Source organism: Myotis daubentonii, chromosome 11 (assembly GCF_963259705.1).
Source record: "Myotis daubentonii chromosome 11, mMyoDau2.1, whole genome shotgun sequence".
Taxonomy (NCBI): domain Eukaryota; kingdom Metazoa; phylum Chordata; class Mammalia; order Chiroptera; family Vespertilionidae; genus Myotis; species Myotis daubentonii.
In genome coordinates, this window is record NC_081850.1 from 8,677,085 (window position 1) to 8,696,362 (window position 19,278).

At 42.0% G+C, this 19,278-nt stretch overlaps 1 protein-coding gene across 6 annotated transcripts in view; it reads right to left on the reverse strand.

The window, feature by feature from the left end:
* The window catches only part of ZNF169 (zinc finger protein 169), a 62,681-nt gene extending 49,983 nt beyond the window's left edge, over positions 1–12,698 (reverse strand). For 3 of the 6 annotated variants that reach the window (XM_059656439.1, XM_059656438.1, XM_059656434.1), the window contains exons 1-3: positions 12,613–12,698; positions 11,748–11,883; positions 10,195–10,228 (exon numbers count right to left, since the gene is read on the reverse strand). The gene's annotated coding sequence lies outside the window, so the exon portion shown is untranslated. Of the gene's footprint in view, positions 1–10,194; positions 10,229–11,747; positions 12,011–12,612 lie in introns of those variants that run through there. The other 3 variants (XM_059656436.1, XM_059656440.1, XM_059656435.1) reach the window with 3 other exon arrangements.
* Between the last annotated feature and the right edge of the window lie 6,580 nt (positions 12,699–19,278).

The following is a 19,278-nucleotide window of genomic DNA, read 5'->3' on the forward strand; positions in this document are numbered from 1 at the left end:
ATAAGGAAATCCTGCCTTATCCTGGATGAACCTTCAGGGCATTATGCAAAGTGAAATATGTCAGTCACAAAGAGACAAATGTTGCATCATTCCACTTCTATGAGGTATCTGAATTACAATAAATTAAATGAAATGGAATTCCAAAAAATAATCAATGAAGCCAGAAATAATAATACAGAAAGAAAAAAAAATAGAGGAGGCAAATAGAAAACAAACAGTAATAGTAGAGACCTAAATCTAACCATACTGATAATTACATGAAATAACACACCAATTAATTGAAAAGCACAGACTGTCAGACTGGATAAAAAAGCAAGGCCCTACCATATGCTTTCTACACGAAGCACACTGTAAATATAGGCATGGCTCAGGTAAATATAGAAACAATGGAAACAAACATAGCATGCACACAGTAAGCATAAGAAGTTAGGAGTGGCAATATATCAGACAAAGCATATTTCAAATCAAAGAATGTTACAAGAGACACAAAGACATGTTTCATGATAATAAAGGAGTCCATTCATCAGAAAATATACTAACGGTAAATGTATAAGCATTTTATAATGGTGCTTTCAAATATATGGAGAAAAAAAACAGAATTAATAGAGAAACAGAAAATTCCACAATCCTAGTTGAAGAATTTAACACCTTGTCACAGTAGTTGCTAAAATGATGAAACTACTGCTACATAAATTGATAAAAATAACTAAACATTTAGAAAATAAAAGATCTAAATATAACAATCAAGCAACTTGACCTAACATAGTATTAGAACAACACCCAACAACTGCAGAATATATTCTTTTCAAGGACACATTCAGCAAGACAAAATATATACACTGGGTCATGAAATAACTCCCAGCTTACAAGGGCTGACACTGTACATACTTTGTCTTTGACCTGAATGGAATTAAATAAGAAATAAGTAATAAAAAGTTATCTAGAAAAATCCCAACATATCTGGAAATTAGACGACAGTGGATAGAGAAAAACTGCATTTATCAAGTATAGACAACTTCCTTTTTTTTTTATTTTTATTTATTTATTTTTTTTATTGCTTAAAGTATTACAAAGGGTATTACATATGTATCCATTTTATCCCCCCGCCCTAGACAGTCCCCTAGCCTCCCCTATCACCCAGTGTCTTATGTCCATTGGTTATGCTTATATGCATGCATACAAGTCCTTTAGTTGATCTCTTACCCCCCTACCTCCTGCCCCCCAACCCTCCCCGGCCTTCCCGCTGCAGTTTGACAATCTGTTTGAGGCAGCTCTGCCTCTGTATCTATTATTGTTCAAAAGTTTAGAATGGTCTCTATTGTCCATGAATGAGTGAGATCATGTGGTATTTTTCCTTTATTGACTGGCTTATTTCACTTAGCATAATGCTCTCCAGTTCCATCCATGACGTTGCAAATGGTAAGAGTTCCTTCCTTTTTACAGCAGCATAGTATTCCATCGTGTAGATGTACCACAGTTTTCTAATCCATTCATCTACTGATGGGCACTTAGGCTGTTTCCAGATCTTAGCTATGGTGAATTGTGCTGCTATGAACATAGGGGTGCATATATCCTTTCTGATTGGTGTTTCTGGTTTCTTGGGATATATTCCTAGAAGTGGGATCACAGGGTCAAATGGGAGTTCCATTTTCAGTTCTTTAAGGAAACTCCATACTGTCTTCCATAGTGGCTGCACCAGTCTGCATTCCCACCAGCAGTGCACAAGTGTTCCTTTTTCTCCACATCCTCTCCAGCACTTGTCGTTTGTTGATTTGTTGATGATAGCCAGTCTGACAGGTGTGAGATGGTACCTCATTGCTGTTTTGATTTGCATCTCTCGGATGATTAGTGACTTTGAGCATGTTTTCATATGTCTCTTGGCTTTCTGAATGTCCTCTTTTGAAAGGTGTCTATTTAGGTCCTTTGCCCATTTTTTGATTGGATTGTTTATCTTCCTTTTGTTAAGTTGTATGAGTTCCCTATAAATTTTGGAGATTAGGCCCTTATCAGATATGTCATTGGCAAATATGTTTTCCCACACAGTGGGTTTTCTCGTTGTTTTGTTGATGGTTTCTTTTGCTGTGCAGAAGCTTTTTATTTTGATGTAGTCCCATTTGTTCATTTTTTCTTTAGTTTCAAGTGCCCTAGGAGCTGTATCAGTGAAGAAATTGCTTCGGCATATGTCTGAGATTTTCTTGCCTTTGGATTCTTCTAGAATTTTTATGGTTTCCTGTCGTACATTTAAGTCCTGTATCCATTTTGAGTTTATTTTTGTGTATGGTGTAAGTTGGTGGTCTAGTTTCATTTTCTTGCATATATCTGTCCAATTTTCCCAACACCATTTATTGAAGAGACTATCTTGGCTCCATTGTATGTTCTTGCCTCCTTTGTCAAATATTAATTGAGCATATTGGTTCGGGCCGATTTCTGGCTCTCTATTCTATTCCATTGATCTATATGCCTATTCTTGTGCCAGTACCAGGCAGTTTTGAGAACAGTGGCTTTGTAATACAACTTGATATCTGGTATTGAGATCCCACCTACTTTGTTCTTTTTCAGGATTGCTGCAGCTATTCGGGGTCTTTTTTTATTCCAGATGAATTTTTGGAAAGTTCGTTCCAGATCTCTGAAGTATGCTGTTGGTACTTTAATGGGAAGTGCGTTGAATTTATAGATTGCTTTGGGTAGTATGGACATTTTAATGATGTTGATTCTACCAATCCATGAACACGGTATGTTCTTCCATCTGTTTATGTCTTCCTCTATGTCTTTTTTCAACGTCCTGTAGTTTTCTGAGTAGAGGTCTTTTACCTCTTTAGTTAAGTTTATTCCTAGGTAGCTTAGTTTTTTCGGTGCAATGGTAAACGGGATTGTTTTTATGATCTCTCTTTCTGAAAGTTCACTATTGGTGTATAGAAATGCCTCAGATTTCTTGGGGTTAATTTTGTATCCTGCTACATTGCCAAATTCATGTATTAAGTCTAGTAGCTTTTTGGTGGAATCTCTAGGGTTTTGTATGTATAATATCATGTCGTCTGCAAATAAGGACAGTTTTACTTCCTCTTTTCCAATTTGGATGCCTTTTATTTCTTCTTCTTGCCGAATTGCAATGGCTAACACTTCCAGTACTATGTTGAACAGGAGTGGTGAGAGGGGGCATCCCTGTCTTGTTCCTGTTCTTAGGGGAAATGGTGTTAGTTTTTGTCCGTTGAGTATGATGTTGGCTGTGGGCCTGTCATATATGGCTTTTATTATGTTGAGGTATGATCCTTCTACTCCCACCTTGCTGAGAGTTTTTATCAAAAATGGGTGTTGAATTTTGTCAAATACTTTTTCTGCATCAATTGATATGACCATGTGGTTTTTTTCTTTCAATTTGTTTATGTGATGTATCACGTTTATTGATTTGTGGATATTGTACCATCCTTGCATCCCTGGGATAAATCCTACTTGGTCATGGTGTATGATCTTTCTGATGTACTGCTGGATCCGATTTGCTAAGATTTTGTTGAGGATTTTGGCATCTATGTTCATGAGGGATATTGACCTATAATTCTCTTTCATTGTGTTGTCTTTACCTGGTTTTGGTATGAGGGTGATGCTGGCTTCATAGAATGAGCTTGGAAGTGTTCCTTCCTCTTGGATTTTTTGTAGTAGTCTGAGGAGGATAGGTTTTAGTTCTTCCTTGAATGTTTGGTAAAACTCCCCTGTGAAGCCGTCTGGTCCTGGGCTTTTGTTTGATGGAAGCTTTTTGGTGACTGCTTCAATTTCTTCCATAGTTATTGGCCTGTTGAGATTTTTAGATTCTTCCTGATTGAGTTTTGGAATGCTGTATTTTTCTAGGAATTTGTCCATTTCCTCCAGGTTGTCTAGTTTGTTGCAGTAAAGCTGTCCATAGTATTTTTTAACAATCATTTGTATTTCTGTGGGGTCTGTTGTTATTTCGCCTCTATCGTTTCTGATTTTATTTATTTGGGTCCTCTCTCTCTGCTTCTTGGTGAGTCTGGCTAGAGGTTTATCAATCTTGTTTATCCTTTCAAAGAACCAGCTCTTGGTTTCATTGATTTTCTGTATTGTTTTTTTGGTCTCTATGTCATTTATTTCTGCTCTAATCTTTATTATCTCCTTCCTTCTGCTCACTCTGGGGTTTTCTTGTTGCTCTCTTTCTAATTCTTTGAGTTGTAGAGTTAGATGATTTACTACCATTTTTTCTTGTTTTTTGAGATAGGCCTGTAGAGCTATAAACTTCCCTCTCAGGACTGCTTTCAATGTGTCCCATAGGTTTTGGATTGTTGTGTTTTCATTGTCATTAGTTTCCAGGATGTTTTTAATTTCTTCTTTGATCTCATTGGTAACCCAATCAATATTTAATAGCATGCTATTCAGCTTCCAGGTGTTTGAGTATTTTGGGTTGTTTTTATTGTAGTTTATTTCTAATATTATGCCATCGTGGTCTGCGAAGACGCTTTTTATGATTTCAATCTTCTTGAATTTGGGGATACTTTGCTTGTGACCCAATATGTGGTCTATTTTTGAATATGTCCCATGAGCACCTGAGAAGAACGTATATTCTCTGGCTTTGGGGTGAAGTGTTCTGAAGATGTCTATTAAGTCCATCTGATCTAGTGAGTCATTTAGGATTGCTGTATCTTTGCTGATTGTTTGTCTATAGGACTTATCCAGTGCTGTCAATGGTGTATTAAAGTCCCCTACTATGATTGTATTGTTGTCAATCTCTCCTTTGATATTTTCCAGGAGTTTTTTTATGAATTTGGGTGCTCCTACATTGGGTGCATATATGTTTACCAGGGTTATATCTTCTTGTTGTATTGATCCCTTTAGTATTATGAAGTGGCCTTCCTTATCTCTTGTTAAGGCCTTCACTTTGAGGCCTATTTTGTCCGATATAAGTATTGCTACCCCAGCTTTCTTTTCCTTTCCATTTGCCTGAAAGATATTTTTCCATCCTTTCACTTTCAGTCTGTGTGAGTCCCTTCTAATGAGGTGGGTTTCTTGTAGACAGCAGATGTATGGGTCATGTTTTTTTATCCATTCAGCCACTCGATGTCTTTTGGTTGGAGCATTTAGTCCGTTTACGTTTAAAGTTATTATTGAAAGGTACTTGTTTGTAGCCATTTCTTTTTTTGTGTGGCTGTTTTCTTTCTGAGCTTTTTATTTCTTATTTTTATACCAGTCCCTTTAGCATTCCTTGCATTGCTGGCTTGGTGGTGACAAACTCCCTTAGTCTTTTTTTTGTCTGTGAAGCTTCTTATTTCCCCTTCAAGTTTGAATGATAGCCTTGCTGGATAGAGTATTCTTGGATTCAGTCCTTTGCTTTGCATCACTTTGTAAATTTCAGTCCATTCTTTTCTGGCCTGATGTGTTTCTGTTGAGAAGTCATTTGACAATCTAATGGGAGATCCCTTGTATGTAACTTTCCGTCTCTCTCTTGCAGCCTGTAAGATTCTCTCTTTGTCCTGAACATTTGCCATGGTGATTATGATGTGTCTTGGTGTGGGTCTTTTCGGGTTCACCTTGTTTGGGACTCTCTGGGCTTGTGTGACTTTTTTCTTCCCCACCTCAGGAAAGTTTTCTGATATTATTTCTTCGAGTAGGTTTTCTAATCCTTGTTCATCTTTCTGTTGTTCTGGTACTCCTATTATTCGTATGTTGTTTCGTTTCATGTTGTCCCAAAGCTCCCTTAGGCTCTCCTCCTCTCTTTTAATTTTTTTCTCCAATTGCAGTACATTTTGGGTGTGTTTTGCTTCCTTGTCTTCTAATTCACTAATTCGGTCCTCCGCTTCTCCTAGTCTACTGTTGATACTTTCAATGGAGTTTTTCATTGCAGCTATATCACTCTTCATTTCTTCTTGGGTCTTACTTAGGTTGTTGATTTTTTCATCTGTTTCTTCTATCTTCTTCCATATGTTATCGATTTTTTCATCTGTTTCTTCTAGCTTCTTCCATATGTTATCGATTTTTTTCATCTGTTTCTTCTTGCTTCTTGAAGAGGTTGTCGATTTTTTCCTCCATCCGGTTTATGCACTCTAGGATCCTTATTCTGAATTCTTTATCTGTCATGTTGCATGCCTCTGTATTACTTAGCTGCTTTTCTGGAGAGTCCTCCTTCTCTTTCCTTTGGGGGTTTCTTTGTCTACCCATGTTTGATCTCACTGACATATCTAGACGTTGAGTTGTTCAGTGGTTGCTCCCTTGGTGGCAGTGACTCCTTGGTCTGTGGTTGCTCTTCGGGCGGTTGCGGTAGCAGCTGCTCTTCAGTTGGCAGCAGCTCCTCTGGTGGGTGCTGTTCACAGCTGTGGTGGCTCTTCCGGCTGGTGGGGCGAGGTTTCACGTACAGCTGCTGTTCCTCAGCAGAGGATGAGGTGCTCAGGAGGTTGCTGTTGCTTGGATCTGCTGCATTGATTTAAAGGCACAAAATACAACACAACAAGGCACCACGTACCAGGCACTATACACAAATATATTCACGATATTAATAACCCCAATTAAAGGTGACCACCTGAATTAAGAGAATTAGGGGATAAGGAAGAAGGAAGAGAAAAAGATAAAAGAGAAAAAGGAAAAGAAAAGTAGGGACCAAAAAAAGGGAGTGCAAAAATGAAATTGGGAAAAAGGAAGGGGGAAAATAAAAGCGAGAAAAGAAAAGAAAAAAGAAAAAAAAAAGAGCGAAAAGAGAGAATGAAGTGGAAGAGGGAAGAGACTTTTTATATGAGGAGAATACTCCTATAGAACAGCCATTAATCCCAACAAATTCCAGCAACAGCTCCCTGGATATGAATGCAAACTAGAAACAACCAATAATATAACGATGAAAATAGAATGGTGAACACTAATCCCAAAATAAAATAAAGAAAAAATAAAATGGCACTTTAAAAAAATGGTAAAATGGTAGCAGTAATAATACTGGTTAAAAATAAGAAGGTAGTAATTAAAAGGGTAAAATCAGGTGATGGAAAAAGAAGAAAAGAAAGAAAAAAAAAGAAAAAAAAAGAATGAAAAAAAAATTGGTTTCTTAGTTAAAAAGTGAAAAAAGAAAAAAAATTGCAGTAGTGAAGGTCCTTCGTTTCTTCTATTCTTCAGTGTGACTTGCCTTAGACCTTCCAGGTATTCAGGAGAGTGTTGAGTTTCCCTGCGATATACTGTTCCTCTGTGTTGTAAACCACAGTCCTTATTTTAAAGCATGCCGCATTTATTTCCTAGACTGCCTTATTTTGTGTTTAGCAAAGAGTCAGTTTGTGGGTCAGCCTCTGGGTGGCAGTGTTCTGGGGTTGGCCTCTGAGGCTATAGGGCCTCTCTGTCCAGTGGAAGTTCACTGCCCAGAGCTGACTGCGTAATAGTTAGTTACCGGCGCTATGTTGTTGCTAGGATTGAAAATCCCCCTATAGGCCAGACCCTGTTAACTCCCAGGGACTGATCAGGTTATCTTAATCCTTGATCTCGTTCAGGGTGGAATCTGGGTGTGGCTGTGCTCCTTGCCTGGGGGCTGAGGGGAGGAGACTCCCTCTCAGGAGCGGGTGGCTGCCCCAGTCCCGGGCTCTGGGGTGTCTCAGCACTCAATTCACTACCACCTCTCCCGGCTCCCCCTCTTTCCCCAGACTCTCCCCAGATTCCACTCCTCAGCACACTCTCCCTCTCTTCAGCACAGGTGAGTGTCTGTATCCGAAATGTCCCATGAACAGGGTTCAGTGAAAACAAACAAACAAATGCCGGCCGCGGAAACGGGGAAGGCTTGGTTTCTGTAAGCTTCTTCTCTTACCGGGACTGTATGGTCAGGTCAGCTCTTCAGGCTGCCCCCTTTAGGCTCAGTCCTCCGCGGTCACAGAACCCAGCTCTCAATTTCCCTGGTGGCGCCAGGAATCCTGCGGTTCTCCTTTCCCCAGTCAGGGGCTGTGCCTGTCCCAAGGGACGCGGCTGTCTGCCATGCGGTCTCCCTCCGACTCTCTGGGCTCAGAGGTCTGGCAAACTTTCCTGCCCAAATCCCTGGTTTTTTTTTACCTTACCAGGGGAGTTCTGCTCTTCCCGGCTGTAAACCCTCTCACCAGCTGAGCAATTTCGCCAATTCGGTGTGAGTGTTACTAGCTTCAGCTGCTCGCTCCATTTGCTCCGGACACGACCTGGGACACGTCTGCCTATATCGCCGCCATCTTGGTTCTCCCTAGACAACTTCCTTGATGACTTTTTTTTTTAATTCTTACCCAAGAATATTTTTCCATTGATTTTTAGAGTGAAAGAGAGAGGGAAAGACAGAGAGAAATATCGATGTGAGAGAAACACATTGATTGGTTGCCTCCTGCACGAGCCCCGATCAGGGCCTGGGCCAGGGAGGAGCTGCAACCATGGTACCTGCCCTTGACCAGAATTGAACCCGGGACCCTCCAGTCCACAGGCCGACGCTCTTTCCACTGAGCCAAAACGGCTAGGGCTCTCTTGGTGACTTTCATTAAAAATGGGAGCAGAGAGATGAGGAAGAAATCATGACCCTCCTCTGGTCAAAACCCTGCAGTGGGTCCCCCTGACCACAGCTCCACACATTACCTTACCACCCACACTCCTGCCAAATAACGGCCCAACCCCCTTTCCCACTTGAGTTCCCATCACTCCCCGCACAGATGTCACTTTCCAGGCAGAAAGGATAGCCCCTCATTATCCTCACACCTGGGTGCTCACCCAAGAGGAACCAAGACCAGACACGGTGCCTGTCCCTCAGAGAACCATCTCAACCAGCGGACAGTCAGGCCATCGGAAAGCACCAGGCAAGCCCTCAAGTCCTCACGTGCAAGTGCCTGGGAATAATCCTGCCAGAGAACATTCAGAAATATTTGCATTGGAGACCATCTCAGCTGGTTAACAAGGGTGATGGTGTGAAGCATAAAGGCATGAGGGAATAAAACCACATGGATTGGTCCTGACTGGTTTGGCTCAGTGGATGGAGCGTTGGCCTGTGGACTGAAGGGTCCTAGGTTCGATTCTGGTCAAGGGCATGTACCTTGGTTGCGGGCACGTCACCAGTGGGGGGTGTGCAGGAGGCAGCTGATCGGTGTTTCTCTCTCATCGATGTTTCTAACTCTCTATCCCTCTCCCTTCTTCTCTGTGGAAAATCAATAAAATAAAGAGAAAAAAAACAAACCACATGGATTGGAGTAGACCCCCTGTGGCTGTCAACTGCAGTCCAGCTGGAGTGAAGGGTGACAATGATTCTGGAAAGGCTGTTTGTGGGCCAGTGCCGAACGGATAATCACCATCACCTAACACACTCTCCCTGAGCACTCACCGTGTGCCCTCACCCCGTCCAAAGATCACCTTTCCACCTCCAACCCGCACATTGCCATTAGCCCTGTTTTACTGATGAGAAAAAGGGAAGGACATCGAATGAGGGCACATGGCCAGGGTCACACAGTCAGTACTAGTGGAGCCTCAGAGTCTGACTTCAGAACCCACCATAAAGAGAGGAGGACCTTTATGTAACAGGAAGTAGATGAACTAGAACGTGGGGAAAGACAATATGCTGAGCTAACATACAGGTGAGGAAAAAGGAGAAGAGGAGAAAGAATGGACAAGACTTAACAGCTCATCAGATTACTGGGAAATCTGGAAAACTCAAGGAGGCAAGAAGCCTGAGGCCATGCAGTCTGTGCCAAGAGATGGCAGGGGCAGACTGGGTGAGAGAGTGCAGGGGGATGCAGAAGGCAGGTCCCCAAGAGCGTCCTGCATGTGCCCCTCACCTGGCTGCTGAGAGCAGGCTTTGAACTGTAGCAAGGCATTTTGTGACAACTGGGGAAACGGAACACAGCCTGAATATTATATGGCATTGATAAATTGGGGTTAATTTTGTTGGGTATATATATATGGGGTATAAAGCGCATTTTCTTTAAGTCCTTATACAAAAGAGAAGCATACTGAAGTATGTACCGTAGAGCGTTATCTGAGATTTGCTGCAAAGAAAATCTACGCCGGAGAGCAGATTGTTGACAACTGCTGCAGCTGAGCACACAGGTGCTCCCACAGTGTCCTCATTGCTTTGGCTGTACTGTCAGATTTCCATAATTTTAAAGTTAATAACCCATCTCCCTTTACATCCCCAAAAGTAGAAAAAAAACCTTAAAGGAGAGGGATATTACAAATACATATAATTTATCTTCTGGGAAGGAACATGCAGAATTTAGTGTAACTTACTTAATAGTCACAGTTTCTTACTTCCATCTTCTTCCTAAAGAAAAATAAAGACTTCTTTTATTATTTGGCAAGAGTCAAAAAGTCTTTATGCCCTTGGAAGAGATTATGACTGGCAGTCTCTAGGTACAAACAGAGAAAAACAAACCTAAGTGACCCAATCCTGAACCCCAGCCAGCCCCATGGCTAACCTATGCCTCTAACTACTATTCCTTGGTTATACAAAATGAAAGTTCAGAGGCATTTTAAAACACAAGGACTATTAAATCTTTAGACTGTTGTGTTTTCTGTGTTTTTAGTTGTAATTAGTTGCTATCACTCTAACACTTAAATAATCTGGGTTTGCAGCATCTCTTTTTTTAAAAAAGAGAGGGGATAAGCTACAAATACTGGCTGGTCTGATTCCTGCCCTGTTAGTGTCATTACTGTCATCAACAGAAGTTAATGTCACTAGGGACTGGGACCAAGGATCAGGAGAAAGTGAACAAATGTTCTATCTTTATCACATTAGAAGCACGAGATACAAATTTGAAGGATAGAGCACCTGCTTTTACATTTTCATTAAAACTTTGAAAGTTGCCCTAGCTGGTTTGGCTCAACGGATGTAGCGCTGGCCTGCGGACTGAAGAGTTCTGGGTTCAGTTCCGGCCAAGGGCACATGGCACATGCCTGGGCTGTGCGCTCAATCCCCAGTAGGGGGCGTGAAGGAGGCAGCCGAACAATGATTCTCTCTCATCATTAATGTTTCTATCTCTCCCTCTCCCTTCCTCTCTAAGATCAATAAAATATATTTTTAAAAAATTAACAAAACTTTGAAAGTTAAAGAACGGCTGGCTCCAAGGTAAAAGTTACTATAGCATTTCCCTCTTTATAAAATGAGAATTCTACTACCTAATGTACAAGGCTGGCTGAGGAAATAAACTATGCAGTGCACAGAAGGCAGGCTGCCAACATAGGCATACTGCTCTCAAACACTACTTCTCACCACCTGTGTTTAGCCGGGGCTCGGAGGCCCCAAGGACAGTGGGTCCGGATGAGTGCCCTGGAGACGTTGGGAAGCCCGGGACACCACCTGCAGCTCTGAGCCACAGAGGACTACACACAGGTTCCAGGGACAAGCAGAGCAAGGAGCCTTCTGTCATGAGCAAAGGCACTACAGGGACACGAGGGCGTGCTGCCCACCTGAGGAGGGCTGCCAGGCCCCCAGCCCCTCTTCTCCCCACCCTAACAGGCAATCCTGCTGGATGTGGGGGGAGCATAGAGGGCACCAGGGCAGACTGGAGCAAGAGAGAAGCAGCTCCAGCCAAAGGATTCTCTCCCAGCCCAGAGGGCAGGCTGGCAACCCCCAAGCCTGCAACTGGGGTCCTCTTCACGAAAGCATCAGAACCAGGGAGGTTCTATGTCCCTACAGAGGCAGGGTGTGGGTTTTAGCAAAAGCCTGCTCTGAGCTCATGTCAACACTTAGCATGACATCATCTTCTATGTGCCTGTGGAGTTCAGTAAACCCACGAAGTAACGTTCCTGAGCACTTGGCATGTGCGAGACGCAAGTTTTACCTTTTTCCACAATGAGGACAGGTTCAGTGAGAAAGGGGCGCACCTGGATCTGAACTCTCCCTACAGAGGCAGGACAGCAGGCCTCGCAGAGGCTCCTGGGTAGAGGCAATGCCCAAAGAGGTGCACACATGCAGATCTGGGGGGAGAGGGCAGGTTCTGGTTGTTAAGTAGTGAACCTGAGTGATGACTCCATGGAACCTCAGGGCCACATCTGGGCATGCTTGCAATGTTTTCATAATGAAAAGCTGAAAATAAGAACTTGAGTATGGATTCTGACCGCCCTCCCCCTCCCTCAGCCCCTGTAATTCAGGGGTCAGCCACCCGCCCAGGGGTTTGCAGGAGGTTCCTAGCCCATGGGCTCCATCCCACTTACTGCACCCCGGGCTGTTGGGAGGGCCCCGCACCGGCGGGAGCCGTGCAGACACAGGGAAGCCCCAGGCAACAGGAGTACTGACCCCGCCAGGACCCCAGCCTCCCGCAAGGTTCTGGGGCCGCTAACAGTCGCTTGGCCTCAGACGCCCCACCCCAAATTAGTCTGCGGGCCAGCGCTTCCCCCGAACAAGGGTCCGTTGGTGCCAAGCAGCGCCTCCCCCGCACGGCGGGCATCACACGGCCGCGCGCCCACGAATACCCAGAGGAAGCCCGAGCGCAAACCCACAGCCCTAGGCACGTCTGCTCCCGGCCAGGGCGCGCGTGTTCCCCAAATCACCCGTATTATTCCAGACCCCAGCAGGACAGGACGCAGGGACCCCCGCCCCCTACCCCGCCCTGAGAAAGCACACCTCTGGGCCACAGCGACACTTGCCACGCTTTCCCTTCCCAGGTTTCCCGACTGTCCTTCCTCCGAGCTGGCGGCCAAACCTACCTCGCCCATCACAGCCCGGGGAACAGTCACCAGCGCCAAGCTCCGCCCAAGGGGCGTGTGGGTCGCTCCCCACACTGCCCCAGGGCGGGACTACAATACCCAGAATGCCCCGGGCGGGAACTACACTACCCATAGTGCCCCAAGGCAGGAATATAATACCCAGAATGCCGCGGGGCGGGAACTAAGCTACCTACACTATTCACAAGGTCCCTCGTGAGGACTACACCTCGATACCAACACACCCACCCGCCTGCCCTCACAGCCCCACTGGACTCGGAACTTCAGCCATGGTCTCAGGTACATGCCCACTCATCTGTCAGAATTACAGCCACTCGGGCTCTGGGACAAATTGTGAAAAATCAGACCAGTAAAGTCAAACTGACTTCGGGTGCATGAGAAGGGTGGTTCAGGTGAGCACTAAAATCTTTCTTTTTTAAGTTACAGGGTCTTTGTAATTTTTGTTTAAATTATTTTTTTAAATATATTTTATTGATTTTTTTACAGAGAGGAAGGGAGAGAGATAGAGTTAGAAACATCGATGAGAGAGAAACACCGATCAGCTGCCTCCTGCACACCTCCCACTGGGGATGTGCCCGCAACCAAGGTACATGCTCTTGACCAGAATCGAACCTGGGACCTTTCAGTCCACAGGCGGACGCTCTATCCACTGAGCCAAACCGGTTAGGGCTGTTTAAATTATTTTTAAAAAATGAAAAGGTGTTAGTTGCCTGGATGTGTACTTGTCCTCCATCCTGCAGATTGACCCGGGTTTTTGCATTTAAATAAAAGCACATAATGAATGAAGTACTAACAAATGCTAACGGTACTGGCATTTTTCTTTTTTAAAGAGAATATTTTGAAGTTTGTTTTAAAACAAATAGAGGTGTCACAGAATTACTCCAGACACGTTTACTAAACAAAAACAGTCAAACAGCAACCCTCAGGAGTAAAAATCACAATCCCCAAAGTCTATGTTGTCTGAAATACCAACTTTTACACAAAATTACAATACATAAAGAAACAATGTGACTCATACTTATGAAATAAAGCAGTCAGTAAAAGCTATCATTGAGCCTGGCCTGCATGGCTCAGTGGTTGAGGTTCGGCCTATGAACCAGGAGGTCACAGTTCCATTCCCCGTCAGGGTTGCACCTTAATCCACAGTAGTGGGTGTACAAGAGGCAGCCTATCTATGGTTCTCATCACTGATGTTTCTATCCCTCTCCCTTCCTCTCTGAAATCAATAAAAATCTATATTTTTTAAAAAACAATCTTGGAGTAATTTCAGACAATGAATTTAGAAGACAAAAATGTACAAAAAACTATTTAAATATACATTTCAAAGAAATGGGACCACATTTAAATAAGGAATAAATCATGATAATAACAAGTAGATGGTATAAATAAAGAGAAAGAAAATACTTTTTTAGAGACTCAAGTGGAAATTCTCAGAAAAGAACAATAACTGAAGTGAAAATTTTACTAATAGGGATCAGGAAAGATTTGAGATGGCACAAGAAATAAACTTGAAGATAGGTAGCGCCGTTGGAATCTTCTAATATGACAACCGAGAAAAGTAATTTACCAAAAAAAAAAAAAAAAACAGTGCCACATATAGAACAACCTCAAATGTACTAACATATATGTAATGGGCCATTTCCAAATCTTCGCTATTGTAAATTGTGCTATGAACATAGGGGTGCATATACTCTATCTGATGAGAGTCTCAGGTTTCTTAGAATATATTCCTAGAAGTGGGATCACTGGGTCAAATGGGAGTTTCATTTTTAATTTTTTGAAGAAACTTCATACTGTTTTCCACAGTGGCTGCACCAGTTTGCATTCCCACCAGCAGTGTACTAGGGTTTCCTTTTCTCCACATCCTCACCAGCACTTGTCGTTTGTTGATTTGTTGATGGCAGCCATTCTGACAGGTGTGAGGTGCTACCTCATTGTCGTTTTCATTTGCATCTCTTGGATTATTAGTGACTTTGAGCATTTTTTCATATGTCTCCTTAGAGGAATTCTTCATGCCCTATACCTAGAACAGTGATGGTGAAGCTTTTGAACTCGGCATGTCAGCATTTTGAAAAACCCTAACTTAACTCTGGTGCCATGTCACATGTAGAGATTTTTTGATATTTGCAACCATAGTAAAACAAAGACTTATATTTTGATATTTATTTTATATATTTAAATGCCATTTAACAAAGAGAAATCAATCAAAAAAATGAGTTTGCATGTCACCTCTGATACACATGTCATAGGTTCGCCATCACTGCCCTAGAAGATGGAATTCTTTCAGCTAAAGTTTTTATATATTCATTTTCTTACTTACAAATATGAGTTTTTCAATAGGTAGTAGAGTCACCTCTACCTTAGATCAATGTGTTAGCATAGTTTGATAAATTTCATTACTTCCTTCCACATTTTCTAAAACTATAAAAGTCTATATAAGGTTTTAATGCCTTTTGAGTGATGGGAGAGACCAAAGTTCATTAAGGAAATGGTTTATTTTTACTTAATGTTGTTCTTATAAAATGTCTTATTAACACTTAATATTTATTTTCTTATCTTTCTCCCCTTCCTGTTTGTGAAAGTAATGAATATCTTAGAAGATGGACTTAACTTTGATTTTCGAATGTGGGATGGTTTGTGGTTTGACCTGAGCACAGTAGTGGAGTTGATATGAGCCACTAGGAAGCTTGGAGTTGTTCATGTGAGGGGCACCTGTGCTTTTCCCAGCTCCCTTTGCAGAGTTCGTTGGCTGTGGCTTCTCTACTATTCGTGTTGTAATCACAGTTGCAGTTGGTTAGGTGGGGAATTGGGAAGTCGGGACATCGACTGGCTGGCAGGGTGGTCCTCAGTCCTTGTGGTAAAGGGGAGGTTGCATGGAATGGTTTCTGAAGGCACTCTTTCATGTAAAAGCCTTGAGTTCTGTCAGAATTACTTTTCCTCCAGAATTAGTCTTAACTCATAGTTAATGTCAAATGGGAGTTTTTGTTTTAACTCAAAGTGAACTTTGGTGACACCTGAAAGGTCAAGTGGAATTTCTTCCCTGTCTCTCTTGTTCTTTGCTGCCAAGAACCCACTTTCTGTCCCTTCTTGCTAACATGTCACAGTGTTTTTATTTCTAATAGTTCTAGGAATGGGGGTTTTCCACTTCCCTTCAAAAGTCAGCCAGCCTTTCTCCTGGTTAGAAATGACTTGTTTTCGTTCCCTTTTTTGTCTTTGAAAGAGAAAAGCTTTTTATTTGCTGTTTACCTTTATGAAGTGTTAACAAATTTGTAATCTCGATTCAGATTTAAATGCAGATTGGGGAAAGTACAGTTTAAGTCAGGTAGACATAAAGGCATTGTGCTCATTAGGTTTGTTAAGCAGTGTGCTTCTATAAGTTGAGAGAGAAACGAAGGCTTGTTTCTTACAGGGTTTATGCATTTTTGAATAATGAGATCCCAGACCTGTCTAAGTTGAACTAGCCTTGCTTCATGTGTCAGAGGGTAGGAATGAGGAGCTGTTTGAAGAATTATTGAAAAATCAACTCAGTCTGTTGACTGGTCACTAGCATCATTAACATCTGTTTTTCCTAGTATTTTTGTTAAGAAAAATATTAAGTATGTAAAAAGTTGAAATGGAACATGTCTATTAATATATCCATCATCTTGGTTCAATAATTAACATTTTGCTAAAAATGTATTTATATGTTTGTTTTTTAGTTCAACTATTTGGAAGTAAGTTGCAGATATCATAACATTTCACCTATGAAAACTTCCATTTATATCATCCCCACCAAAAAATAAGAATAATCTCTAACTTATTCATATTACTATTATCACATCAACTAAATTAGCAGCAATTCCCTAATGATGATTTTTCCCATGAACTTTGCTTCCATACTGAATTGTCTGCATCCCATCCACTTTTTAGATTCTTCTTTTTCCCAGTTGTAAAACTAACTACATCTTTTGAAAATTTGGTTAGTTGTTGCTTGTGAAACTTTCTTATGATTTTTCTTAGTCCTTTTTAACAGTATTTTGTATACACAGCTTTTAAAGATATCTGATTTTGCATCCCCAAATTCAAGCCTTTGTTGGTCCATTCTGTTTATCCTACTATATTTTGCCAAGGTCAAATCTGCTTGACTATTGTACACAAAGGCTTGGTATTGTATCAACTCACTAGAAGCCAGTGCATGAATTCATACACAGGTGGGGTCCCTCTGGGTGGCCTGCAGGGACTGGCCGAAACCCGCAGTCCAACGCCACCCGCAGCTCCTACCTGCTGCTCCTGCTCATCGCGGCCTCACTGTGCCTGCTGTGGGCTCCCGCCCAATCAGTCCCAATCGGTAGAAGCTTGCGCTGTCACTGCAGTGCTCGCCAGCCATGAGCCCTGCGTCTGGGGCCCTCCCAAGGGGAGTAGTCGGTGCGGGTGCGATCAGGCTGAAACCAGCTCTCCTACATCCCCCAAGGGGCCCCAGGTTGCAAGAGGGTGCAGGCCAGGCTGAGGGACCCCACTGGTGCATGATTGAGCCACGGAGGGACAGTGGGAGGGCTCCAGGGTGTGTCTGGCCCATCTCTCTCAGTCCCAATCCACCGGACCCCAGCAGCAAGCTAACCTACTGGTCAGAGCATCTGTCCCCTGGTGGTCAATGCACATCATAGCGACTGCCCAACCAGATGACTGTCTGCCCCTGGTGGTCAGTGCACATCATAGCAAGCGGTTGAGCAGCCTTAGCATATCACACTTAGATTGGTTGTTTGGTTGTTCTGCCGTTCAGGCTATTTGCATATTACCCTTTTATTATATAGGATTACCTAACAAATTCAAAGCACTCCTTAACATGTATTACCATAATCTTCATGCTTTCAACGTTTCAACATCACAGTCCACAATGCTGGTTCAGATTGGAGCATGTTAGGATGGGCCTCTGAGGGTTAGGAAGTATAAGAAGAACCTGCAGGTTAGGAGAAACGTAAGATGATTAGCTCATGGGATGGCATCCACAAAGAGGAAGCTGAGAAGGAAACAGAATTGTGTTCTGTGCTGCCTTACTTATTAACCAGGGAATCGTGCTCACTAGGAGCACGAGGCAGTGCTAGACATATTTAGAACCTGAAAGCGCATGAGGGCTGCAGGAAAGGGGAAGGAGGGTGGCCAGTTAGGTTTTAAGCTTTCCAATACTTCAGTTTTCATGTTAAGAGCTTCTCATAAAATGGTTTCAAATTTCTTAGATTTGGAAGTAAAAAATACTTTATTTGTATTCAGGACAGTGGGAGGCCATTTAATGTAACGTAAAATTATAGAAAGGGCTTCAGAAGTGTGGAGCAGCCAACTGCGGTGGGAGCACCTGACCATAAGCATGGGCTAAATGAGCAGCCTTTTAAAAAGGAGTTTTATTATTCTTGTGTTGTGGAATTTTTTGTTTTGGTAGATATTTAGTTATTTTAATTTTTAAAAATCTTTTAATTTTTAAATTAACCATCTGTTACCATCATTGTATTCATTTTAATGGCTTTTGTATTCTTAAACTGCATGCATTTCTACTTTTTGTTATTTTAATTTTAAAAAATCTTTTAATTTTTAAATTAACCATCTGTTACCATCATTGTATTCATTTTAATGGGTTTTGTATTCTTAAACTTCATGCATTTCTACTTTTTATCCCCATGAGTTGTTCATTACTCCCAAGTATTTCCTCCCATGGAGTCCCTTTTCACCATCTTCTTTTTATTGGACAAACCACCTTGCAATTTTATTCCAGCTTGTCCTCTCCAAGACCTCCTGCAAGCATTGATCTCCTGTACAGTTATGCAGTCTCTGTATTGCTCTCCCTACATCACCTCCCAGTTGTGGTGAGCAGGCGGAGGAGATCCCCAGCCCAGCTCTGTCCATCAGACCAGGCCAGACTCATAGAAACAGAGAGCAGACTGACAGCTGTCAGAGAGAAGGGGTTTTGGGGGGCTAAGTGAAAGGATTAAGCTCCTCAAAAATACTCATAGACACAGATAACTGTATGGTGATTACCAGGAGGAAATGGGGTAGGGCAAGATAGAAGAGGGTAAAGAGGCATTAAATGGTGACAGAAGGAGGCAAGACTTGGAGTGGTGAACACACAATACAATATACAGAGTATGTGTTATAGAATTTTACACCTGAAGCCTATATAATTTTATTAACCAATGTCACCCCAGTAAATTCAATTTTAAGAAAACAATGAAGGATTTTGTGTAATTTGTAAAGTTGGGGATTATTGTATGCTTTATATCATGGCTTGTTTTAAGAGTTAAATTATGTAGTAGTTGTACAGAGTGCTTATGCAGTTGTATAGTTCTATTTAAGATCTTTTGTAAATATTTATGTAGCATCACAGGCTAGCTAAGTTATAAATTTTCATATCCTAACAACTGAAAATAACTTTAGTCTTGTTATTACTTCTAAATCTCGCCTTTTAAAATAACTAATGATATAGTAAAATGCAAAAATATGATTTTAAGGTCATAATCAATCTATGGGCAATATTATTAGTAATTTGTAAAAAGAAATACCACAGGAAGTAGTGCTTCAGAATATTTTCTGGGTTTCCAAAATGGCAGCAGATTTGGTGGAAGCTACACTGACCTCCAAGGACCAAACTGGAATTACAACTAAAATATAGAAAAATCATCC